The following is a 13,630-nucleotide window of genomic DNA, read 5'->3' on the forward strand; positions in this document are numbered from 1 at the left end:
TTCCGGTTATATTTCAAAACTGTAATTTCCCACTTTCTGGAAATAACATTATGTCAGTGAGCTGACTTGGAATCATTTTTATGCATTTACTTAATATTTAACATAAATGTGAAGCAATTCATGTTATTTCCTGTTCCAGCTCTGATATCAACACATAGTGAAAACCCGACATTGACCAGAACCTTGGATACGCTGTCCGTATTACACAAAGTTGGCAGACTCTCATGGTGAAGGTCAGATGTCCTATTTGGTGAGATTCTGTTATTTGTCCCCCAACTCAAAGGCAAAGCATCTGCCTCTAGTTGTTTTTAAGATAATTTTCTAACTTTCATTTGTGCTGGGCTCTGGACAAGCGGAACCCAGAGCGCGGCCCCGGGCACGAGCTGCAGGAACTGCAGTCACCCCAGCTATTTGCAGTTGGAAGTTTGTGGGTCAAATGAAGGCAATAATCTTGTCACAGATTTTGAATTTCTAACAAGGGACATGTTAACGCTAAAGTAAATATCTTCAGGGGTATTATTGATGGCCAGTGTTTGGCCTAAATCTCTTAAATGTGTGTTTAATTATATACAACATGGCAAAATGGAAATCAATGATCTGAATAATGTCAGTGTTTCTCTCGCTGATTGAATCAGAAAATAAAGTTAACCAAAGGACACCTGTGCATTTGTGTGGGCAAAAGGGAATGTCATGGGAAGGATAACTACACACGGTGAACTGAGAGAGGGGATAACTAAATCAAGGCCCCAAGGCAAGGGATGGGAGGAGATATAGAGCTCTTTTATCTCTTTTACTGACACTGTGTTCTACTCGCAGAATCTCAGTCTCCTCATCTGTAAAATTGGAATAATGAGAATAGAACCTACCCCAGAGAACTACTGAGGGAATGTAACATGCTTAGGATAATGCCGGCACAGAGTTAAAATGTATGCTATGTTACTTATTGTTCTTGTAGTTGTTGTAAAAACAAGAAAAATGAAAAATTGCCATCTCAAAGGTCCATTTTTAATCTAACAAATGTCTGTGTCATAGTTCTCAGGATGTTTGCTGCCCACAAAACTTTTGAGTTGATGCTCTAATACTATTATTCAAGAAGACATTTTGAATAATCACTTGCTCCTAATGATTGCCTAGTAGTGTAAACACATGAACACTTAGCTCTCAAAAATTTCACAGCTTTGTGGATTTTATAAAGTGCACCATTTCTAAATTTACACAGAGAGTTTAAAGAAGGCTTGAATATTTCTGATATGCACATTGCTCTGTAATTGACGATGCTTCAACTTGTTAGGAAATAACCCAGTAACTGTTAAGCAGAGGTTTTCTCTTGGTATACTAACGTGTCTGATGACACATATATGGAAAACCACATAAAATGGTGACTAACTCGTTTGGTTAGGAACATGTGATTTCTTTCTTTGTCTGTAAACTATATAAATATTGTTGGCGATGTGTTTTCTGAATTAGTAAGCAGAAAGAAAATTGTTTACCCAGGAAAATATTCAGCAAGTTCAATCTCACTGTCTTCATACCAGAGGATATCTCATTTTTCCGGAAGGTTTTAAAAGCACACCAGTGACAGCAGATGATTCCGGCTGGAGAAGCTGCCCGACAGGTGACCCCCTATCCACATGGGGCCTCCTCTCAAGCACAGAACAATCCCCAGAGTCCCCTTGCTCCCCTTATTAGCTGCCACAACCCACTCCATGAGCTCATGGGTTCTTCACTTCCTGTCCTCCTCCCACTTCAAGAATGGATAACGATAGAGAAAACAATCTTGCCCACGGCCTCACTTCCTTGTCACCTGAGGAGATGTGGATGATGGTCTTATTTTCTCTCTTTTCACTTTTGTAAGGAAAAACTCACAAAGACATTGTTCTAAATTTCTGTCTTTTACTAAGATTTACCTAATCTCTCATTTGAATTCTGCCTGCAAGACTTTTCACTTTTATTACTGGGGACAGAGCTAACCCCCCTCACCCCATCACAACCCCAGCCTCCAACTTGTCTACTGACAGCATGAGCTCTGAAGTCACTGCCTCTCAGCTTGAGTGAGGAAGACGAGGTCAAGGGAGAAAATGGGAAGGCCCCTGCTTTCTAGAGAGTAAGTCTCATGTCTGCGGCACTATTCCCAGACGAAGGACTTCCTCTTCTCTGAGAGTTGAGTGATGAAAACTTTGGTTGTTTTTGTTTGTTTGCCTCTTTTTGAACCTTTCCTCTTAACTGTGTGAAGAAATGGTCTAACACGCTTATGTTCCTGGTTCCCAACATATTTTTGGTTACATTCCATGTGAAATGCTGCATAATATTTACTATTACTCTATCTGCTCTCCAGTACTTTCTGCTAGCTCAAGACTGATATATCCAAGTGACTATTTGTTGTCTCCTCTTGTAAGTTACCAAAGGGCCCAGCATTTATATGCCAAAAACTGAAATCACAATATTCATAATTAAACTTAGCCCATATATCTATAATAATAAAAGCATAATATGCTAATTAGACTGGATGTCCTTCTGGACGAAGCCAGGGCTATAGCTGTGGGATCAAGGCAGCCGCCGTGGCTGCGAGGGAGGGATCCAGGCAGCTGCTGCAGCTGCGAAGGCCTATTCTTGCACGAATTTCGTGCATTGGGCCTCTAGTTTGTATATAAATTGAAATACATCTGTACATATACATGTATACATACATATACATACCTTTAGCTGTCTACATACATGTTTATATATATATATATTTGAACACTTATGTGATACCATGTGTATTTTTATATCGGTGTTACTCATTTAATATTCATAGCTTATGAAATAGGTATTATTATTTAATTTTTAAAATGGAGAACTTGAGACAAAGAATTTAATAAATTTATTTGCATTCAGAAAGAGTGGACAGTGAGAGAGCTAATTCTGAACTGAAAAACAATATCTTCTCCATTCATTAGACACCAATAACACTATGCCACTCATTGCAGGTGTTTTACTCATTATTATTATTATTCCAATGTAATTCTGCTATATCCTTTATTAGGTTATAAGTTAATTGAGAGCAGGGATAATTCTGTTTAATTCATCTCTCTCTAAACCCATAATGCATTCCATTAGGCCCTGTCCTTTATCTATATTAACTTTTCCTTTGATTCTATATATGGGAATCTGGTCTCATAACTACATGGCTCAAAGTTCAAAGAGCTGAACAATTCTGGAAATACACATCTGGGAATATAGCCCTTAGCCTAATACTAAAGTCAAAGAACCAAACTGCAGACAAAGGTCAACATTTTGGAGATAGTTGACTACTTATAAACAGAGGGTCCCAATTAATCCTGAATCCCATGAGAAGAATCTGAATACTAAGGGCTAATGTTGAGCTTGGATAGAGCTGATAATGATGAATTATATAGGTAGTGGCGTAACAGGGCGAGATTGTTCAGTTTCATCTGGGACTATTTATGAGAACCAGATGCAGTCAGAAAAAAAGAGGCAGGATGCAAACACAGACTCCTGGTAGAGGACAGTGAGCCAATAAAAAGGGTAGGAGATACAAATGAAATAACAGATCAAGGCCTCAGAACTGTAGACATGTAAAGGCTAGGAGCATGCAGTGGACATTCAAAATACAATTAACGTCAGAAGATAAAATACATTTAAAATTTCAATTTATAAAATTATATGTATTGTATGTATACATATACTTACGTGTGTAATGCATACATATACTACATATAAATATAAAATAAACATGGGTAAAAGGAACCTTCTGAAATTTTTAGAACAAATAGAAAAGAATACATATGATTCTAAAGAGCATTTTTTTAAGTGTTCAAAAACAAATCGAGCCCGCAATCTGGGCATGTACCCAGACTGGGAATTGAACCGTGACTTCCTGGTTCATGGGTCTATGCTCAACTACTGAGCCACACCAGCTGGGCTCCAATTTTGTTCTTGATATCAAACATTTGGCAAATAGGTCCCCTCACTGGTTGTGTTTGCTGTAATAAAATATTAGCTTCTTGCCCTGGCAGGCGTGGCTCAGTTGGTTGGGTGTCGTCCTGTGCACCTAAAGGTTGCTGGTTTGATTCCTGGTCAGGGCACAAGCCCAGGTTTCAGGCTAGATCCCCTGTTGGGGCATGCAGGAGGCAGCCAATTGATGCTTTCTTCTCACATCAATGTCTCTCTCTCTCTCTCTCTCTCTCTCTCTCTCTCTTTCTCTCTCTCTCTCTCTTCCTTCCTCTCTCTTAAAAAATCAATAAAAAATATATTTTTGAAAGTATTAGTTTCTTTTTTCCCCATGAAGTAAACATGTTTTTCTCACAGTAAGTACTTAAATTTAGCCACTTTATATTAACATTAAAGATTATGTGATTATATTTAAATTTGAAACCAGAAAATGTACAAAGCAAACAAGTATGGAATATTTTCAATATAACCTAACAGCTTTGTATTTTAAAAATTCTACTTTATAATATAGTAGTTTATTACTACTAATTAGTTCTGTAAAAATGTTTATATAAATTAGATATATACACATTTAAGTAACACTTGACTCTTTATTTCTAAAAGAATCTTTAAAAAACCACTATATGTCCTTAATATAAATTCTTATGTAAAATAGAGGTGATAAGGAAAACTATAGAAACTATTTAGTGATGTTATGAAAGTGATACTGAAAAGTTGTACAACAATGTGAACTGTACACTTAAAATGGTTAAAATGGTACATTTTATGTTATGTATATTTTACCACAATTTTTAAAAGTTTATAAAGCAAAATATAATGTTAACTAAAGATTTTATTCCCACAAAAAAAAAAAGTCACAAGTCACCTGTAGAGGACATTAAAAAATAAATACACATTGAAACTCTGAAACCCGAGAGGCACATTCTAAACACAACCTTCCTCCTGCCTGTTTAGTGGAAATATCAAATTATATATGTATGGAATATTTATCAAAATAGGCTACAAAAATAACAAAGTTTTAACGGGATAAAATTATAGGACTTTGTGAGATCAAGTTATTTTCTATAAATTTAATGTTTATCTTTTAGGTAATACAATTTTTTTTTTTAATTTTGCAAATTGTTTATTTGCATTTCAAAGTCGGGTTTCCTTGGTGTACTCAGATTTATAGCTTATATGAAGTACATGAAGAGTAAAATGAAATTATTTTATCAACTTTAATTCTATGAAACATAATGACAATTCTAGCTCTTATTTAGTAGAATTTTAGAAGGTAAATCTTTTATTGTATTTTTATCAGAATATATAAATAAAAGTTTATGTAGAAAAATGTATCCTACTGTAGAGTAGCTGATTAAAGACAATATATATATATATTTTAAATTATTTTTATTGTTGAAAGTATTACAGACATTCCCCCCCCCTCCCCATTGACTCCCTCCTCCTCACTCCTGCCCCCTCCCCAGGCCTTCACTGCTCTATTGTCTGTGTCTATGGGTTATGCATATATGCATAAAAATTCTTTGGTTAACCTCCCCTCCCCCCACCACAGTATGAGAACCCTCAGTCTGTTGCATGTGTCCATGTCTCTAGATCTAAAAACAATCATTAGGACCTAATATGAGGTGACAGGAGATTTTACTTTGGGTGGTGGGCATATGGTCCTATATCAGTGATGGGCAACCTTTTGAGCTTGGTGTGTCAAACTTCGGCAAAAAACTGAGCATAACTCGGGTAGTGTGTCACTTTGAGGAAAAAAACATTATTTCGCAAATGTTTTATCCTCGGCATGCGGCCGCCTCAGCGGCCGCATGTCATCAGAAATGGCTACGCGTGTCAGTGCTGGCACGCGTGTCATAGGTTCACCATCACTGTCCTATATACAGATTTTGTAAATTAGTAATCCACACATGTAACCTATATGTTCATATAGACTAATGTCACCCCAATAAAATTTAAAATAATGAAAAATAAATAAATAAAATAGAAACAATCACTAAATAAATGATTTATAATACTTACATCACTAATAGATATGGTACAAAGTCTTACTGGAAGTAAAAGAAAGTAAAACAATCACCAGTTATCAACCTTGGAAACTCAATTTTCATCTAAGACAAAATTCTCTGTTAAACTAACCAGATTAGGACCATCATGGAGTTGCTCATGCAGAGCCCCATGTCAGGGAACCAGAACCTAACCAAGTTTCTGCCCGCAGCTCTCCCAGCAAAGGAAGCCCAGCTCGTGCAATGGGCACTTGCTTCCCCAGCACAAGTTACCTGACCTGCTCCACACCTTCCCTTTGCTGCACATGGGAAAGTGGCCCTGCTTTCATCAACCAGCAAGTGCCCCTGTAACTTCCTGCTCCCGCTCACTTTGGTCTGTAAGAATCTCTTGCCTGTACAGCTCTTCAAAACTCCTCTTTATCTGCTAGACTGGATGCTGCTTGAATCATGAATCACTGAGTAAAAAGCGCACTGCATCAGTAAATTGTGGGGAAAAACTGTTTATAACTTATTTCCACTGGAAACAAGCAAAACTTTCTCAGACTCAAATACAGAAGCAAGTTAAATGCATTTAACTTTCCGTAATTGAAGATAACCCTAACAGTATTTGACTTATGGAATCATTGGTGCCTATGAAAAGTTTTCAAGCGATATTTCTTAATAAATATGTCCATCAAAATAGACAAGGCAAACTCTTGGGTAACATTTTCCCACAAATAATAGTGACAAATGCAATCTTAGTGACAAAAACCAACTGTCTTCAGATGCAAAATGTCATATTCCACACTCCTTTTGACCTCTCTTTTGATTATAGAACTATTTATAGTGCAATGACCCTCTCAGCTAAGCAATGTGACAAGATAGCATTAATTCAACATGTCATCATATAATCACCAAAAAAATAAAGCATGATGGTTCGCCCTTTTAGGTTTTAGACTTAACTTTTGCAAAAGCATCATGTTTTCCCTCCATTAAAAAGTAATTTCCAATCCCTGCATAAGAATGAAGTTTATTCTGTCTTTCAGTCAGATGATAAATACCTTTAATTAGAAATGCTAATAACTGAGCTTTTCCCTTCAGACCAATTAATTATGCTGACACATAGACACTTCATAACTAAACCTTTTGGCCAAATCTATAGCCAGAATATCTCTATATCCCTTTAGCATATTAGACTGAGAACAGATAAAGAATAATGTGTTTACTATGTGCACAAATGAATCTCCCATCCCCTAGTTAAATGCAAACACACACACACAGCTCAACTGACTCACTGTATGTGCATGTGTCAGTATATCATACATATTGATTGCACATTTTAGTATAATAGCTAACATTTGCTTTGCACTCTGTGCTTTCTAAATCCCTCGGATATGCATTTCCATTTCCTGATCCGATGAGGAGAGCAATCCTTTGATTTCAAATTTATTCATATTCTTCTTTTATGAGCTATTTTAATGGCAGAAAAGTACAAGGGGTTTGTTTTGCTTCACAAATCAGTGCCCTTTTAAAAATAATAACAATATTTAATCCAAAGAGAAGAAAGTGTTATAAACATGGTCTATAAAAACCACAGCCTGGTGGACAAGCTCAGAGGTGGGAAGCAGGGAGCAGCGGTTGATTGGCTTCACATCCCGTTTTCACTGATAAACAGCTGCCTGCCTGTCAGGTTGCTTACTTGGCCTAACACTCAGTTTTGGTTTTCTCTTAATCTATACAATTAGAACAATAGAATCTACCTCATTTACATGGCTGTTGTGAGATTAAGAAAGATAACATAGAACACATTCTGGCACATACAAGCACTCAGTGTTCACAGAATAAATATCATCTAGAGGTTATGACTTTCCAAGTTGTATGTTTACTCCACATGTCTTCCCTGGAAACTAAACTTTCATATCTAACTGTCCACCTGACAGCTCCTCTGAATGTCTCATATCTAAAATATAACATAGCCAAAAAGTAATTATTAATAACCTGCCCTAAAATATTTTCTCTCGCCATCTCCAAATTTCTCAGGCTGAAAACTTAAGACTCATGCTGATTCATCTCATTTCCTAACTTCCCCTTCCCCCCAAGTCCAATGGGCTCAGCCTTCAAATGGACAAAATGTATAACTACTCCACACCCCTCCTCCTGTCACCTGATTTCACACTAGCATCTCTTAGGGACTGCTGGAGCAGCCTTCCAATCCTCAGCTCTGTGCCTACCCTTGTTCTCCTCAACTGCCCCAAACAGATCTGTCCAAAATCGCCTGTCACTCCGCTGTTCAAAGGCCCCACAAGGCTTCTCCTCACTCTCGGATAAAATTAAAGCTCCTGACTGTGGCTTTGAAGGCCACTGGTCTAGCCCCCATCTGCCTCTCTTTCCCACCTCCTCCTCTCTCTTACTCTCATCCCACTTGCTGGTCTCTGGATGTGACAAACTTGATCCTACTGCAGGCTATTTCATCTGCCATACTCAACCCTGAGCTAACGGTTCACCTTCATAACTCTGGTACTATCGAAACTAACACCCCCACTCCCCACTCTCTAGCCACCAACCTGCTTTATTTAACTCCACAGCATCTCATATCAATCACTCCTGTTCTATTCATTATATTTTGTTTACTGTCTATCTTGTTGCCTAGAACATAACCTCTCTGAGGACACAGACGTGCACTTTTCATCACTGTATCTCCAATGTCTAGGGCTGTGGTCAGCAAACTGCGGCTCGCGAGCCACATGTGGCTCTTTGGCCCCTTGAGTGTGGCTCTTCCACAAAATACCACAGCCCGGGCAAGTCCATTTTGGAGAAGAGGCATTAGAAGAAGTTTAAGTTTAAAAAATTTGGCTCTCAAAAGAAATTTCAATCATTGTACTGTTGATATTTGGCTCTGTTGACTAATGAGTTTGCCGACCACTGGTCTAGGGGAATAGCCGGAAGGGACTGCTCTGTAAATATCCTCAATACATAACTTGTTGTGTATTAATACAGCCCATAGAGGCACAGAGTCTGACAGACTATAATCAAATTTCACATATAGGGTCTATTCAATTGGCATCATAACTTGATTTTAATAAATGCAGAATGCCACCTGGCAGTGACAACTGACACTACTACCACCTTCCACCTGCAAAGCCTAATGGATTTTCAATGTCTTTCCCTACTTAGCATTCCAGCTGAACAATGCCTAAACTTAAGCTTATTTGCAAAAGATCAAAATTGAAATTACTGACTCCAATTAATTTGGCGTTCCTTACAAATATTTTGCAACGTTTATTTATTCATTTGAGGGAAGAAAAATAATTTGAATGTTTTATTCATTAAATCACCAGGAACAGCAATAAGAAAAAGGGTCTCTTGAAACTGTGCTTTTAGAAATGTGCTCTACGCGGCCAGTCAGCAGACCCCGGTGTGTAACACAGCACAGGGAAGCGAGAACAGCCGCGAGGCAGAACTCCTGGACCCCGTTCTGCCTCTGCCACTCTCCGGGCCTGCGAGTTCTGGCAAACGGCCTAATTATTCCAGGCCTCCATTCCCTTATCTGCAAAATAAAGGAAATGAACTGGCTTATCGCCAAGAAGTCTTCTGGTTATAAAATCATCATTTTAAGTCAGATTTCTCTAACTTGTAATTTTTTTCATATGTACTTCTCTTTAAAAATGGCCCCATGTTACACACTGAATTATAACTGTAACATCCTCGATTGTCCTATCAACTTGCTTACTTCTTTCTGCCATCGTCATTCAGTTCCCTGAAAGAACAGTGGCAGATATTAATGGCTCACAGATTTTGCATTTACTGGTGAGGGCATAGGATTATCATAAGTTTAAAAAAAAGCTTTTTCCTAAGAGACCAAGAAGAATTACTTGTATAGATGTCTATGTATTGAAATAGTTTCTTAGATACCAAATTTGCATGACAAAAATCAAAATAAGTAAAACTTTTCATATTGTGCTTATGGAAAGAGTCTTAGGCCCTTACATGTAAGCTATGTGAAGCCAAAAGCACATAGAGGGCATATTTTTGATAGCTAAATGGTGCTTGGGTATTTGGTAGATATGGGAGGAAAGCAGCACAGCACAGAATGGAGACAAGATTTACCTAGAAATGTCTAATAGAGAATAGAATTGAGTAAGAGCCAAAGGTGCAGGGGAGAGTCGTGAGAATATAGCCCAAACAGTACTTTAAGCACTTGAAACGGAATTAAAGCCATAAAACGCTTCAATGGGTCCTTACATATGACTGCAATTTATCACATCGTACTAACCACCGCAGAGCCTTAAACACTTGAGCTGCTTTTCAAAGCAGAGGTCAGTTTGGATGACCACAACCAATGTAGCAAAAACTTGTGGTATTTCAGCAGTGAGTTTAAAAAGATTGGCATTTTTCCTTTTGGTAGGTCCTTTGAAAAATCTGCCAGCGATGACTATATAACCATAAACTAAATATAAGTATGGTAAATGAATATGAAATAACAGTTGCATGTAGAAATAACAGGATGGTGATTAATTGATAAATAATTATCATAATTTTGCACTCATTAAACCATTCACTCATTCAACCAATGTTTATTTAGGACCTGCTATGGTGCAGGGTCTCTTTTGGGTGTTTCTGGAAATTCAGTTTTGAACAAGACAGGAGGTTCACATTCTATTGGAAGGATGCTAAATATTGGTGGGGTGAACAAATTATACATATATTATATCCTATTGTATTTAAGCATACATTTTAGGTAGAAATTAGTGTAAGGAAAAACCACAAGGTAAAGTGATGGAAAGAGACACTACAGAGAGAGGGACCATTAGAGTGATAGTAGATAAGTCCTCTCTGAGAAGGAGATATTTTACTTAGATATAATGACAACCAAGCCATGAATGTCTCCCCTTAAAATAACAAAACAGCTGCCCATAGAGTAAAGCACACAACTTCAGGTGCAAAGGGCCACAGGCAGGGAAGGCTGGCATTTCTAAAGAGGCCAGAGGAGTACAGAAGCCAGGTCATTTAATGGCCTGTGGTCGCTGGTAAGAAATTTAGGTTTTATTCTTGGAAACCACCTAAGTGTTTTTAAGCAAGTCATGGGGAATGATGATCTAATTTATAGTTTCAAAGCTCTGGAACTGCTTGCTGGAGAAGGCCTGGGCGGGGGTGGGGTGGGGTAGGCAGTTAGAAGGTTATTGCATTAGCCCTGGCTTAGACTCCAGTAGTGGTGGTAGAAAGGAAAAGTGGATATGCTCAGGAATCCTTTTACATGGTTGGAAGCACAGTCTACTTGTAAAAGGACTTGCTGAATGTAGGGTACAGAGAAAGAGGAATGAATATGATAACAAGGTTTGCCTTTTAGCAACTGCAAAATCGTAGACAGAGCTTATTTATGGAGGTTAGGGAGGTGGATAGAAGTCCACAAGTTTTACTTGGCCTTACTAAGTTTCACTCACCCAGCAGACATATTGACTAATATTAATAACTGCAATAAGCCATTGCCTTATTTACTCCTGCCAATATGTTTTTCAAGTAGGAATTGGTATTTCCATTCTATAGATAGGAACATGAAGGGAACTTATCTACAGTCATGTAGCTAGAAATGGCAGAGGTGGGATTTGAAACCTTTTTTTTTTTTAAACTATAAACCTATGTGTTTACTTCTAGGACACTCTTCCATTTTGTAAATTAATTAATTAATTTTTTATAAAGTAAACTGCTCTGGGTTCCCTGATTATTCCCTGCAACGTACTCTATTAGAAACACTATCTTATTTATTGCACATATGAGAACATGATGAGAAACAGCCTTGTGAAGAGGCTTCTTAGGAACAGAATGCCAAACCACTAGCGATTAGTTCCAGCTCCCCTGACAAGGAACCGAGAGCTGGGCCATCGGCAGTACCTGCCTTACTGCACCAGGTTGAAGCTTTAACTCCTAGGAATTTCTGCTTGGTACCGTCCATATTTCTAGAAGAAATAACAGTAAGTAATACAGAATAATGGCAGATGATCCATACTTTAAACTATAGTTAAACAAAATAGCTTTAATTGAGCTGTAGTCTCAACTCATTAAGTTGCTGCTTAGTAATTTAATTCTACATGGAAAAAAAAAACACACATGGTAGAATTATGCTCTGTTCTGGCTTGGTTATTTAGCAAGGCAACATTCAGTCCCACACACACAGGATAGTGTGGTCGTAGCTCATTGGAAGCTGTAGTCAGGAGTAGCTAGAGAGTTTCCAGATGTGCTACTCTGGAGCCACGGAGTCAGTAAATAATAATATGATGATAGTGCAACGCTAATATTTTTCTCTAAAAAATACTCAAAGATTTAGAGGTTTGCTGATAAAAAATAAAAGAAGCTCCTGCTTCAGTTTCTGCCGTATCAGCAAAGCTGAGCCATCTCTGGCCTGACACCAGGTAAGAATTTGAAAAGAGCAAAGGAAAAGTGATTTGTGAGCTAAGGAATAAAACTGCCAAACATTTTTGTTTAGAGCACTTTGATATTTGTCTGGTTCTTAGAACACTGCAAATTTGAGAATAATGTGGCATCTGGAATCTAAAAGCTGCCATATTTTTTTCTGAATTTTCTCATGTTATCTACCACTTAGACTTTTAAATCATAGCAGTGAATAGGTATTTTACATCCTGTGTCAGAGACTTCATTTCCGGAATATAAGATGAAACTGCAGATTCTGAAGCCTGGTATCTGAAGCTCTCACAGCATCCCACAAAGTGGTTATTTATGCTACCAAAGGTATGCAATGGAAATGAACATAAAATCATGGTCATATAGGAGTTTTCATGACTCTAAGATCATCTAGTCCAACTCCCCTCATAATTTCTGGTTGCTTTCTACATGATCCATATTCAATGATCTTCAGATATTTAATTGAATATTTCACCCCAGTGGCCTCAGAAACACCAGTCCATTTCAGGGCAACTCGGAAAAAAGAAGAAGAAGAAGAAGAAGAAGAAGAAGAAGAAGAAGAAGAAGAAGAAGAAGAAGAAGAAGAAGAAGAAGAAGAAGAAGAAGAAGAAGAAGAAGAAGAAGAAGGAGGAGGAGGAGGAGGAGGAGGAGGAGGAGGAGGAGGAGGAGGAGGAGGAGGAGGAGGAGGAGGAGGAGGAGGAGGAGGAGGAGGAGGAGGAAGCACTAATAAAAATCTGTGCTTTGAGACGAAGTTCAACAATGCTCTAATATCCAGGGTTGCCAAAATACTGTGACCTAACCAGTGCCACAGAATCTCGCTCCTGTTCCTTGGCACCATATCTAAGTGTGACAAACTTCTAATACCTTCGTGTTACTGATAATCTGAATTTTCACTATCCATAACTCATAACCCTCCTATCTCAATACTGGGCGGAATCTGTACAAACTTGGTCTTCACACTGGTCCTTGGCAATGGTCCTTGACAGAAGTTAGAGTTGTACACCATTATTTGTCCTTATATTAAAACGTCCAGGCCCCGATTTTCCTCAGGACCAAGGCTGATGGCCTTAGGAAGTCGGTTTGCTCCCTGAAGCAGGCCTGGGCTCTTGCACAGTCTGCACGTTTCGGACGATGCTTTGTGGAATCTCCTGGTGAACTTTCTCCTAACAGACTGACCCATCCCTGTCTATCACAAGAGAATGCCTTTAACTCTAGGACTTCAAGTTTTCTTCCTTTCTTTTTCCTTTTCCTAATGAAATGTCCCTTTTGTGCTG

At 38.2% G+C, this 13,630-nt stretch overlaps 1 protein-coding gene across 3 annotated transcripts in view; it reads right to left on the bottom strand.

Moving 5' to 3' along the window:
- The window catches only part of FAT4 (FAT atypical cadherin 4), a 151,273-nt gene that overhangs the window by 42,102 nt on the left and 95,541 nt on the right, over positions 1-13,630 (bottom strand). The window lies entirely within an intron of this gene.

The sequence above is a fragment of the Eptesicus fuscus genome, chromosome 6 (genome assembly GCF_027574615.1).
Source record: "Eptesicus fuscus isolate TK198812 chromosome 6, DD_ASM_mEF_20220401, whole genome shotgun sequence".
Classification (NCBI taxonomy): Eukaryota; Metazoa; Chordata; class Mammalia; order Chiroptera; family Vespertilionidae; genus Eptesicus; species Eptesicus fuscus.